The sequence below is a fragment of the Panicum virgatum genome, chromosome 3N (genome assembly GCF_016808335.1).
Source record: "Panicum virgatum strain AP13 chromosome 3N, P.virgatum_v5, whole genome shotgun sequence".
Classification (NCBI taxonomy): domain Eukaryota; kingdom Viridiplantae; phylum Streptophyta; class Magnoliopsida; order Poales; family Poaceae; genus Panicum; species Panicum virgatum.
In genome coordinates, this window is record NC_053147.1 from 16,086,605 (window position 1) to 16,097,966 (window position 11,362).

Below are 11,362 nucleotides of genomic sequence, written 5' to 3' on the forward strand. Positions count from 1 at the left end.
TCCATTCACTTGGACTGAAGAGGCTGAACAAGCCTTCCAGGACCTGAAGCAGCACCTCACCTCACTGCTAGTATTGGTGGCTCCAGAGTGAGGTGAGACATTATTTTTTTATCTTGCTGCGTCTGCAGAAGCGGTCAGCATGATGCTGGTCGCCGAGAGGACGGAGCAAGCTTGCCAGGGGGACACCAGGGTCTCCCCGGCCAAGGATGGTGAACTGGACCACCTACATGGGGGTCCGGCAGCCACTCCTCTGTCTGAAGGTCCAGACCCCGGACAAGGGGGTCCGGAGGTGCCTCGACCCAGTGGGAACCCAAAACTACTGGGGGCCCAAGGACCTGACGTGGTGGACAAAGGCGAGCCGGACCCGGTGGCCAGGGTCCGGACCATCCAGAAGCCAGTCTACTACGTCAGCGAAGTCCTCCACGAGTCAAAGGCCAGGTATCTTGAGATGCATAAGCTTATCTATGCCATACTTATTGCGTCTAGGAAACTGCACCACTATTTTCAGGCACACAGAGTTGTTGTAGTGACCTCTTACCCGCTAAGAGCGATTCTGCACAACTCCAACGCCACGGGCAACATCGCCAAGTGGGCAGCAGAGTTGGCTGAGTTCCAGCTGGACTTCCAGCCCCGCCATGCAGTCAAAAGCCAAATCCTTGCTGATTTCATAGCAGAATGGACTCCTTCCCCAAGCAATTATGGGGGTCCGGACCTCAACGCCGGGCCCCCGGAGCCGGAAGTCAGGACACCAGTCTTCATCGAGCCCCACTGGACACTCTTCTTCGACGGGTCCGTTCGCAAACAGTGGGCTGGAGCTGGTGTGGTCCTCATCGACTCAAATGGAGATCAGCTGAAGTACATGGTGCACCTTGAGTTCAAGGCCACCAACAACATGGCAGAGTACGAAGGTTTGATCTTTGGCCTGACACAAGACCTGTCTCTGGGGGTCCGGCAGCTCCTGGTGAAGGGAGATTCTCAGCTAATCATCAAGCAAGTCTGGGGGGATTGCAGCTGCAACAATCCTCAGCTCGCGGCATACCTCAATCACGTGATGAAGCTCGAGAAGGACTTCGACGCCTTGGAACTGCAACATGTTCCCCGCGAACTCAACTCAGCAGCAGATGATCTCTCCGCGAGAGCATCTACCGGGCATCCGTGCCCGAGGGCGTCTTCGAAAGATGACTGCTGAGACCTACCGCCCAGCCTGCCGAACTGGGTGAAGGGGATCAAGCTAGCACCTCGAAGCTAGCGGTCCCGGCGGCATTCCATCTGTGGTGCCCGCCCCTGGGTTGTGTGCTCTGTTGAGGACCCTGGAGACCTCATAGAGCCACTCCCACCTGCTCAGGGAGGTCCCGATGCATGGATCTCCGAGATCCGGGACTACCTGAAAGACAATATCCTTCCTGATGACGATGTGTCCGCTGAGCGCATAGTACGATTGGCTAAACGCTACGCGGTGATAGAAGGGAATCTCTACCGCCATGGCGCCAATGGTATCCTCATGCGGTGCATTTCCCAGGGAGAGGGCCGCGAGATGCTCGAGGAGATCCATGGAGGCGAGTGTGGAAGTCATTCCTCATCTCGCACGCTTGTTGGTAAGGTCTTTCGGCATGGCTTCTACTGGCCAACAACACTCCAGGATGCGGCTGAGCTGGTAAGGTCCTGCAAAGCATGCCAGTTCCATGCAAAGTAAATACACACACCGGCTCAAGCTCTGCAAATGATCCCGCCCTCATGGCCATTCGCCGTATGGGGCGTGGATATCCTGGGGCCGTTTTCCCGGGCCGTCGGCGGGTACCGGTTCCTCTACGTCGCCTTTGACAAATTGACAAAATGGTCGAGGTTACTCCTGTGGTGTACATCACCAAAAAATCAGCAGTCGCATTCCTCAAGTCCATTGTGTGCAGATTTGGCGTCCCAAGCCACATCATCGCGGACAACGGGACCCAATTCAAAAGCAGACTCTTCCAAGAGTACTGCGAGGACATCGGCATCCAGCTATGCTTTCGCCTTGCCACAGAAGAAGGGGTGCCGCTACCCAACCCATGGAACATAGAGCATCTGCGTAAGTTTTGCACTTAGACAGAGCAGGAAAATGAAATTTTCCTTTGTAATAAGATAGAATTAGCGTGCGGTCCAGAGCGGTGGGGGTCCGTCCTCGTAAACCCGGCATGTGGCATCCATCGCACCATCGGCTAGCATTAACGCGCGGCCCAGAGTGCTAGTGGTCCGCCCTCATAAACCCGGCCTCTGGCATCCATCGCGCAAGCCATGTATATCAAGTTGCAAAGGAAAGATTTGCCCCCGGTTCTGTCTTTGTGTCAAAATTTTATTTCACATTTCGATTCTTGAGTTTTTACCTTTTTAACCCCCGCACGGACTTCCACTCTTGTCGCTACAGCTAAGATCTGTATTGAGTTGCCCGACTGCCGTTGTCGGTACCCTACAGCTGGGGTACCCACTCCTACTGTGCCAAGACTCGCGTAGTTATCCGTAACTACGCCATAAGGAGCTGAGCAGCCGGACCCCTGGGGTCCGACTCCATCTCACCGGACCATCGGTCCCGGACCCGCTTCCCGCTCGGGGACGGGTCCGGTGTCTCCACGTGTCCCAGAGGTGGAAATGCTCAGCACCTGTGACCGCGGACCCGGACCCCCGCAGATGGGTCTGGGACCTCCACGTGCCTATCCGGACCCCCGTGAGCTCTCGGCTCAGCTAGCTGCTCGGGAGGGGTCCGGGGCCGCCACGTGTCACGCAGACGCGGGCGCGGGCGCGGGCGCAAGCCTTCCGCTGGAAGCTCCCTCACCCACCCGCATTAAGTGCGAGTGGTTGAGGTGGGCTCTGCTGCCTCTGGGCACGGGGCAGCTTTTGTCAGTCCACACTGTGGATCGCCAGTTACCGAGGCGGCTCGTCAGTTACCAAGACAAGCATTAAAGACTCAGCGCCGTGCGCATGGGCGACGAGTCATGATGACCAGCTACTGACTGGAGCAACAGTGCACGCTACTACAGTGGACTGAGTCAGTAGTTCGGCGCTTCATCATGACCTCGACGCGCGGCTGAAGAGGCTAGACTCTACTCTGACAGGATAGCTCAAGACCATCCCTAGTCAGAAGCTACGCACGGAAGCCGATGACAAGATCTCCGGATCTGAGGCATTGAAGGCCAAAGTGTAGTTTATAATACATGTCGGGGCCCCGCTCAGTGTACGTGCTCCCCTTGGACATATAAAAGGGAGAGCACGCCCGCTAGAACATATACACACAGATCCTCAGACTCTCTCGAGACTCAGCTGGAGAGCGCAAGTAATACAACAAACAGTGGACGTAGGGTATTATGCTCCGGCAGCCCGAACCACTCTAAACCAGCTGTGTTCATCGTGTTCTTCCTCTGAGATTGGGCTATTCCTTGCTAACCCCCGAGTACTCACCCTCTGGGTTTATGCAGGTGCACTACGCCACCCGGCTGTGGGTTTGCACACCACGACATTTGGCGCGCCAGGTAGGGGCGCTTTAGCTAGTTTTAGCTCATCTCTTGCCCATCTCCATGGCTCGGTTGGTTGATCACTCCCACCACGACGACGACGTGGAGATGGCGGAGGTACTCTGGGATTAGGCGGGTGCACTACGCCACCCGGCTGTGGCCCTCTTTCTAGAGCCGCGATAGCCGTACAGGTCCAAACCCCCTTGCTGCTGGGAAAGGGGTCTGGACCCCTAGGGACCTGCTCTGGAGAGGGGGTGCATGTTTCCTGGGGTGGTCCGGAGTCCTGTGTAGCCGCTTAACCGGTTTCGTACCCAAAGCCTACATGCTCCACCACCCTATAACGAGTGCTCTAGTACCCGGAGCTGGGTAATTAGGACCCCGGACCTCGTTCTAGCTCAAGGGTTGGCTTCCTAAGTCCTACACGGCAGTTCTAGATCCATATCTCAAAGGATCGAGTACAACAGAATGGCCTCACCCACTGCTAGGGAGGGGTCCGGAACGTCGGAGCCAGGTCCAGTAAAGTCATGTTTGTTTCCTGGAGAGGTCCGGAGCCCTGTGTAGCACCTTAGCCTGGTTCCGCACCCTAAGCCTACACACTCCACTACTCTGTAACAAGCATTGAGCTGCCCGGACCCGCGTATCCGGAGCCCCGGACCTCGTACTAGCTTGGGGGCCGGTCCAGAATAAGTCCCGCGGGCCTGCTACTAAGCTTTGACTTTGAGTGGTACGCAGATTAGGCCTTGACTGGTGGTAGCTAGCCTCAAACCATTGAGCCTACCTACCAGGGGGTCCCGGCATCCGCTTTAAGACTTCATGCAGATCGAGGTCCAGTCTCAGTGGTAGACAGACTCAAAACAACTGAGCCTGTCTCCCAGGGGGCCCGGAGCGTTCGCTTTGAGCCAGACACCAAGGATCGATTCTGCATGCGTCAATCAGCTAAGTTGCAGTATCATTACTACTATCCCAGCGAGTTTGATTTTCCTCTCTGTAGTTTTTTCTGCTATACAGGGAATACATCGCTCGTTTGACTTGCAATCTATGCTACACCTATGCCCAAGGACACTTGCTCAACCTCATACGGGGGTCCGAAGCGTCTTCTCGGCTCGGATGGCAGATATGTTCTAACAACTGAACCTATCTACCAGGGGGCCAGGGCACCGGGGTACTACATACCACAAACTAGAGCAACTGACAAACAGCTAAGTTGAAATTTTCTTCTATTAAAGTTTCAACAAGTACAATGTTTTTACATGATACAGAAAACAAAAGTACAATGTCCAGCTCAGGAATCTGTAGGCTCCCGCTTGAAATAAGCGGCTACGAAGTCGACGACATCCCGCATGCTTTCCTGAGCGGTGGCCTCCGTCTCCGCAACTGGACCATCGACAACGGGGGCTAGCGAGATGGCAGGGTCGTGGCTCCGGAGGCAGGTCAGGATGTACTTCGCCACCATCCGGCACAGGTCGCGGCCCTCGGCTTCAAGGTGGCCAGCAAGGATCGGCTCCAGACGCCAGAGTCTATCTGAAGCAGAGTTCAGCACTGGGAGGGCATCAGCAATTGAAGCTGGCGGCTCCGCCACTAGGATTGGACTCATTCCAAGTGGCACCATAGCTGAGCTTGCTTCGCTCGCCCAGTCGACGATTCGCTGGGCCCCCATGCGTTGTTCCTCCTGCAGCTTCCGGACTGCCTCCTGGATCTCCTCTTGCACCGAGGCATCCAGTGCCGCCTGAGCCGCCTCCAGCTGGCGCGCCTTCTCCCGGAGCAAGGCCTCTTTCTGCGCCGATGACTCCTTCAGTTTCTTAAGACACTCGCACTGGCGCGCAAGAGCCTGCTCCATGGTGGTGGTGGGGGATTCCCGCCGGGCAAGGGACTTCCTCTCCCCCTCGAGCTCTATCTCGGCAACAGCCTGCTGGCTGGCGGTCTCCTGCAGCTCCTGGCGCCATTGATGCAGCGACTCGGAGAGCTTGTCAAGCTCCAACTTGTGGACCTCGAGTCCCTGGCTGCGAGACTCGAACTCGGACCGCTGGGCCACGAGGCTGGCCTCCTCCTTGGCAATAGCCTCCTCCCGCAGTGCCAGGGCCTTCTCCCGCCTCGACGCCGTGAACTCCCGGTCGAACACCTTCCGGAGCCCTTTCCTATAGGACTCAAGGTCGGCCTCAAGCTCGGACCGGGCAACGGTGGCACGGGAGGCTTCGGCCTTTGTGCGCTCCTCCAGGCGGATATGGCAGTTGCCGAGGCGCTGACGCTCGCTCTCTAGAGCTGCCCACTCCCGCCGGAATGCCGCCTCGGCGGTAGAGGTCGCCTCTTCGATCGTCCGCCGGACCCGGACCAGCACCTGGGGGAGGGGAACCGCATTCTCCTCTGGGGGACCCTATAGGAACCGCCTTCCAGAGACCACCTCCAGCTCTTCCTCTACTGCAGGTTCGGAGCTGGGGGTGGGGACATCCGGCACTGACGTCGGGACCTCGGGTACCGAGGTGCTCGCCGTTGCTGCGCCCGCTGCCGCTATGCTCGTCGTCGCCAAGCTCGGTGTCGGCGCGACTGCCGCCGGGGCCTCGGGGGCCACCGCATCGGGCATTGCTGCTCCTGGCACTGGCGCATCCGCCGCCGCCGCGTTGGGCGCCATCGGGTTAGCGGAAGTCACCGCACCCGAGCTCCCCACATCCGCCGTCGTTTCCGCCGTTGCCGCCGAGGCGACGGTCGCCTGGACCCCCGCTGACGTGCCAGTGGCGGTGGAAGAGCTGCCTGGGCGAGAGGCCCTGGCAAACAAAGAGAAGAAGCCCTTCAGCAAAAAGCGAAACACCGAGAATAAGGGGAGTGAACGGAAGAACACTTACCCTAAAGCGCCGGGTCTCCAGCGTCCACGGAGGCTGGGCGATTGCTTCTGCTGCTGCTGCTGCTACCCTGGTGGTGGCGGTGGTGGAGGAGGCTGCTGCTGGTGCCCTGGTGGTGCGGTGGTGGTGGCTGCTGCTGCTCCCGAGGCGGCGGTGGAGGCGCACCTCGTGGCTACTGCTGCTGCTACCGAGGCGGCGGCGGAGGCGCACCTCGCGGCTGCTGCTGCTGCCCTGGTGGTGGCGGTGGTGGCGGCGGCTACTGCTCCCGAGGCGGCGGCGGAGGCGCACCTCGTGGCTGCTGCTGCCGGGGAGAGGCACCTCCCGGCGGTGGTGGTGGCTGCCGTGGCGGCGGCTGAGGCGCTCCTCGCGGCTGCTGCTGCTACTGTTGCTGCCGGGGGGAGGCACCCCCCGGCGGTGGTGGTGGCGGCGCGGCTACTCCAGGGGTCCCGCAAGAGCCGGGGGCCCGGGAGCTATCCTGGCACGCGTCCTCAGCGTTCCTCTGACGCTTTGCGGCGGGCTCCATAACTGGGGTCCCATCGCTGCTGTGCAACCTGTGCCGGCTCGTTTCCTCCGACGATGCGCCGGAGCTGCTCTGGGCCTGACTGGGACCGCTCGCGCCGGAGCTACCAGCCACGGCCTGCTTGCCCTTGGCAGTAGAGCCAGACCCCGCGGCGCTCGGCACGGCCTGTTCCCCGGACGCACCAGGGATCCGGGTCCCACGGTCCGTGTTGCCTCCAGTTTGGCGCGCTGCTAGCCCACCGTCGTCAAGGGTCGGCAGAGTGGCCAGCACCGCAGTCCTCAAGCGTGAGTCCTCGCAAAGAGGAATGACACCCTGAGGAAGGATCAGGTGCTCCGGGACGAAGATCTCCCCCGTCACCGCCCGCACCAAGACCTCCAGGGCTTCCTGGGTCAGATCGCTGTCCTCCCAGCGGTGGGTCCTACTGCAGTCTTGGGGCCCGGCGAAGCTCCAGGCAGGACACGGCCGCTGCTTTAGAGGGGCGATCCGGCGCTTCAGGAAGCCCCCGAGCACGTGCAGTGAGGTGAGGCCGCCCTCCGCCAGCGCCCTGATCTTGCTCAGCACGGAGTCAAACTCCTACGGCAGGGTCGGCTCGGCCCTCCAGGACTGGCGGTCGGAGGCGGGTCCCCCGGTCGGCATGACGAGGCGCTCGTTGGCTTCTGTGGTGGCGATCACCCACTCCTTGCGCCAATCCTCCCACTTCCTGTCAGTGAGCCCGGGGATGTAGGGTGTCCGCAAGTCGCTACTCATCTAGAAGTTGTACGCCCCCACTTCATCCTTGCCCTTCCCGGACTTCACCAGGACGAAGAAGTGGCGGAAGAGGTTGACGCAGGGCCGCACCCCCACGAGGAGGCTCGAAGGCAAATGGGCGCAAAGGTTTGGAAGGAAGAAGGCGAATGCGGAAAAGTAACCGCGGTATGCGGTTCGGCCCTTTATGAAGCCTGACCCATCCGGCGCACCCCGGAACCGTCGCTGGAAGCCAAGCGACGCTCACGCTTAGTGTTAGCCGCCCAGTCCATGACAAGGGGGGCCCAGGCCCGCCTGTCAGGGAGGTCGGGTAACAAACAAAGGTGTGAAAAGGCGGGATCTGAACCGTCGCCCGCGCGCGAAGCGAGGCGGAAGCTGAGTAGACGTGCGTGCATAAAGCGCTAGCATGACCAGTCTTTTCGGGAACTGCGCTGGTGGTATAAATTCCATTTACCCCGGCCGCAACAATGCCGAGCGTCGCCCGCGTGACTAGGTGACGAGGCAGCCGTATGTGGGGGCACAAGTCAGTAAGCCGTTGCGATGTGACGAGGCAGCGAAAAACCCGAAGGATGGTCAAAGCCGGACAAGACTCCTGCAGTATGCATTGTCTAACGCTAGAGGCTTCGAGTTATGCAGAGCCAAATCGCAGTAGTGGCCCCACTTGCGGGTTCGTCGCCTCTCCCGAGATGGGCCCGGGGGCCACTGTGGTACCCTGTAGCAGGGATACCCACTCCTACTGCAGCAAGGCAGGACTCGCGTTGTCATCCGTAACTACGACATAAAGGACGGAGCAGCCGGGCCCCACGGGTCAGGCTCTTACCCCACCGGGCCAACGGCCCCGGACCCGCTCCCCGCTCTGGGACGGGTCCGGTGACGCCACGTGTCCCTGAGGAGGGGAAGCTCCGCGCCAACAGCCGAGGGCTCGGACCCCCCCATAAGGGTCCGGACCTCCCCGCGTCCGACCGAACCTCCCACGCGCGTAGAACCAACATACCGCTGGGAGGGGTCCGGAGGCGCCATGTGTCCCGCAGGCGCAGGCGCGGGCGCGGGTCTTCCGCTGGAAGACTCGCCCACTCATCGCATTCAATGTGGGTGGTTGAGGCGTGCTCTGCCACCGCGGCACGCGGGGCAGCGCCTCACTGTAGACCGCATATTACCGAGGTACACAGTGCAGCCGCATGCGCCGCATCTGCGCAGAGCCCGTCTGCCGCATTAAATGGATACGACGGCATGGCAGGTTTTCATCATACCGCATACGCCGCAAGCTACACGACCTATTCAGCTACGCTGCAGGCAACGTCGTAAGCTACACCCTGGCGCCGTTTCAACAAGACAAGGCATGGCTATGCCGGACGGATGATTCCCACTGACAGAGCAAGGAAATCCAGGAATGAGATCTCCGTCGCCTGCAATGCCATAAAGTCTGTACAGCATGTCGTTTTATACTACATCGTTGGGCCCACCTGTCGGGTACTCAACGGCCATGTACTCATTTCCCTTGAGATATAAAAGGGAGTCACTCGCAGACCAAGTTGGAGACAAGCCAGACACAACACAAGTTCGGATTCCCTCCGAACCATTCCGCTCTCAACCTCTTGAGAGCACAAGCAATACAAAACACTGTGGACGTAGGGTATTACGCTCCGGCGGCCCGAACCACTCTAAACCGGCTGTGTTCATCGCGTTCTTCCACCAAGATTGAAAGCTAACCCCCGAGTACTCACCATTTGGGTTTAGGCGGGTGCACTACGCCACCCGGCTGTGGGTTTGCACACCACGACAATATTGGCTGGGAGTAAGACCGTGCCAGTGGCATGTTCAGGCCTTTTGAGCTTCTAGACTCTGGACTGGTGAAAGCTCGATGTTTGGGTATGTCTTCGGATTGGTAGTAGCGCTTGCAGTTGATGTGTGAAGTTCCCCGCTTTTCTTTTTTCTTTTTCGAAAAAGACGAAGTTCCTCGCTTTTCAGCGTGAGTTTGCCATCATTTTCTTCCACTGTCTCGTTTTTTTCCTTGCCACGTGCTTCTCGAGTAATTGCAGCTTGTTGCATAATACTCTCCTACGTGCCCATGCTGATCTCACTGTGATGAGCCTGACGTGTTAACCTTTTTTTCTATAATTTTGTTTCAAGCAAAGTCCATATCAACATGCATGCATCTGAGTTAGGCGATCCATGCTTTTTTTAAAACATTATTCTCATGCTAATAAAGCCTATCCTCGTTGAATTCGATTTTCCACCAATTAACCTGTAATGTTGCGCTAGTCCTCAGAAACGGGGAAAACGAAAGTGAGTGCACCATTTCTTTTTGAGCAAGGATATAATAGCGCCTTGTTTAGTTGCTCATGGTAAAGTTTATAAAAGAGAATTTTTTCACATATGAAGTATTAAACATAGATTAATCACAAAACTAATTACAGAACTCGTCTGTAAATTACGAGATAAATTTATTAAGATTAATTAATCCATCATTAGCACATATTTATTGTAGCAATTTATTGTCTAATCACAAACTAATTAGTCTCATTAGATTCATCTTACAATTTACTAGTAATATGTGAAAATCAATTTTTTTCATCTACATTTAATATGTTACACATGTGTCCAAATTTTTACTAGCAACTAAACTAGGCTTAGGTAGTTGGCGTGTACCCATTGCCGCACGGTTTGTCTGGCACACGAACGTCTCAGATGGCATCTGACAGCATGGATGGATGCTCGCATCCAATGATCCAAGTTTTCCCTTCCGTGCAAGCATTGTCCCGGGACAGCTCATCTCCTGCTATTCTTCGCACCGGCCGGGCCAGCAGCAGGGAAATGTGCGTGCCCAAGTAGGACCCACGCTAGTTTTGTAGCATGCTAATAAATAGTAATATTTTGACTGCTAATTACGATGTCAAACAAAATCAGTTTACAAAATCAACTCCAGAACCCCGCGCTAGTGATTCTAAAGAATCTAATAAAACTTTTGACCACGCGATTAGAGGATGGTACTATAGCATTACTGTAGCAAATCATCGATTAATTACCGTTATTAGATTTGTCGCGAAAAGTTACACCCATCCCTAAAATTTTTTTGCAAATAAATTTTATTTAGTACTTCATGCATGCTAGTTTCTTTTTTCGAAAAATATACATGCTAGTTTTGTAGAAAGCCAAACAAGGCCTTTATTCCTGCTCCGTGGTACTGGTCTTTGTTCCCTAGCGATGTATGATTGCATAGTACGTGCCGTTGGCTCCTGTCTGGTTAGTTTTGGAAGCCTCGTCGTGTACCTCCAGGATGCTGGCAGCACATGGGATGGGGCGCGCGAGCGCGCCAACGTGGCAACACATTGCTTTTGCACCTCTTCTCTAACATTTGAGTTTCTTTTCTTCCTTTTTGTTTTTGGTCAGGTAATAGTATTGTGTCACTGTTTCAGCTTTACTCCACTGTGGATATCGTACGGTGTATGGCATAGACACGAGCGAATTGAATGCATGGTGTGGTCTCATATGAGTGTTAGGTCTTATTTAGTTGCAGGGTGTAAAATTTTTGAAAGAATTTTTTTTACATTTAAAGTACTAAATATAGATTAATTATAAAATTAATTATAGAAATTGTCTATAAATCGCGAGACGAATCTAATGAGACTAATTAATCCGTCATTAGAAGTTGGTTACTGTAGCAATTTAGCGTCTAATTACGATGTTCATTAGATTTGTCTCGCGATTTATAGGCAAACTGTGCAATACATTTTTTATTTTGTCTAGATTTAAGTCTCCATGTAGATGCCGAAAATGAAATT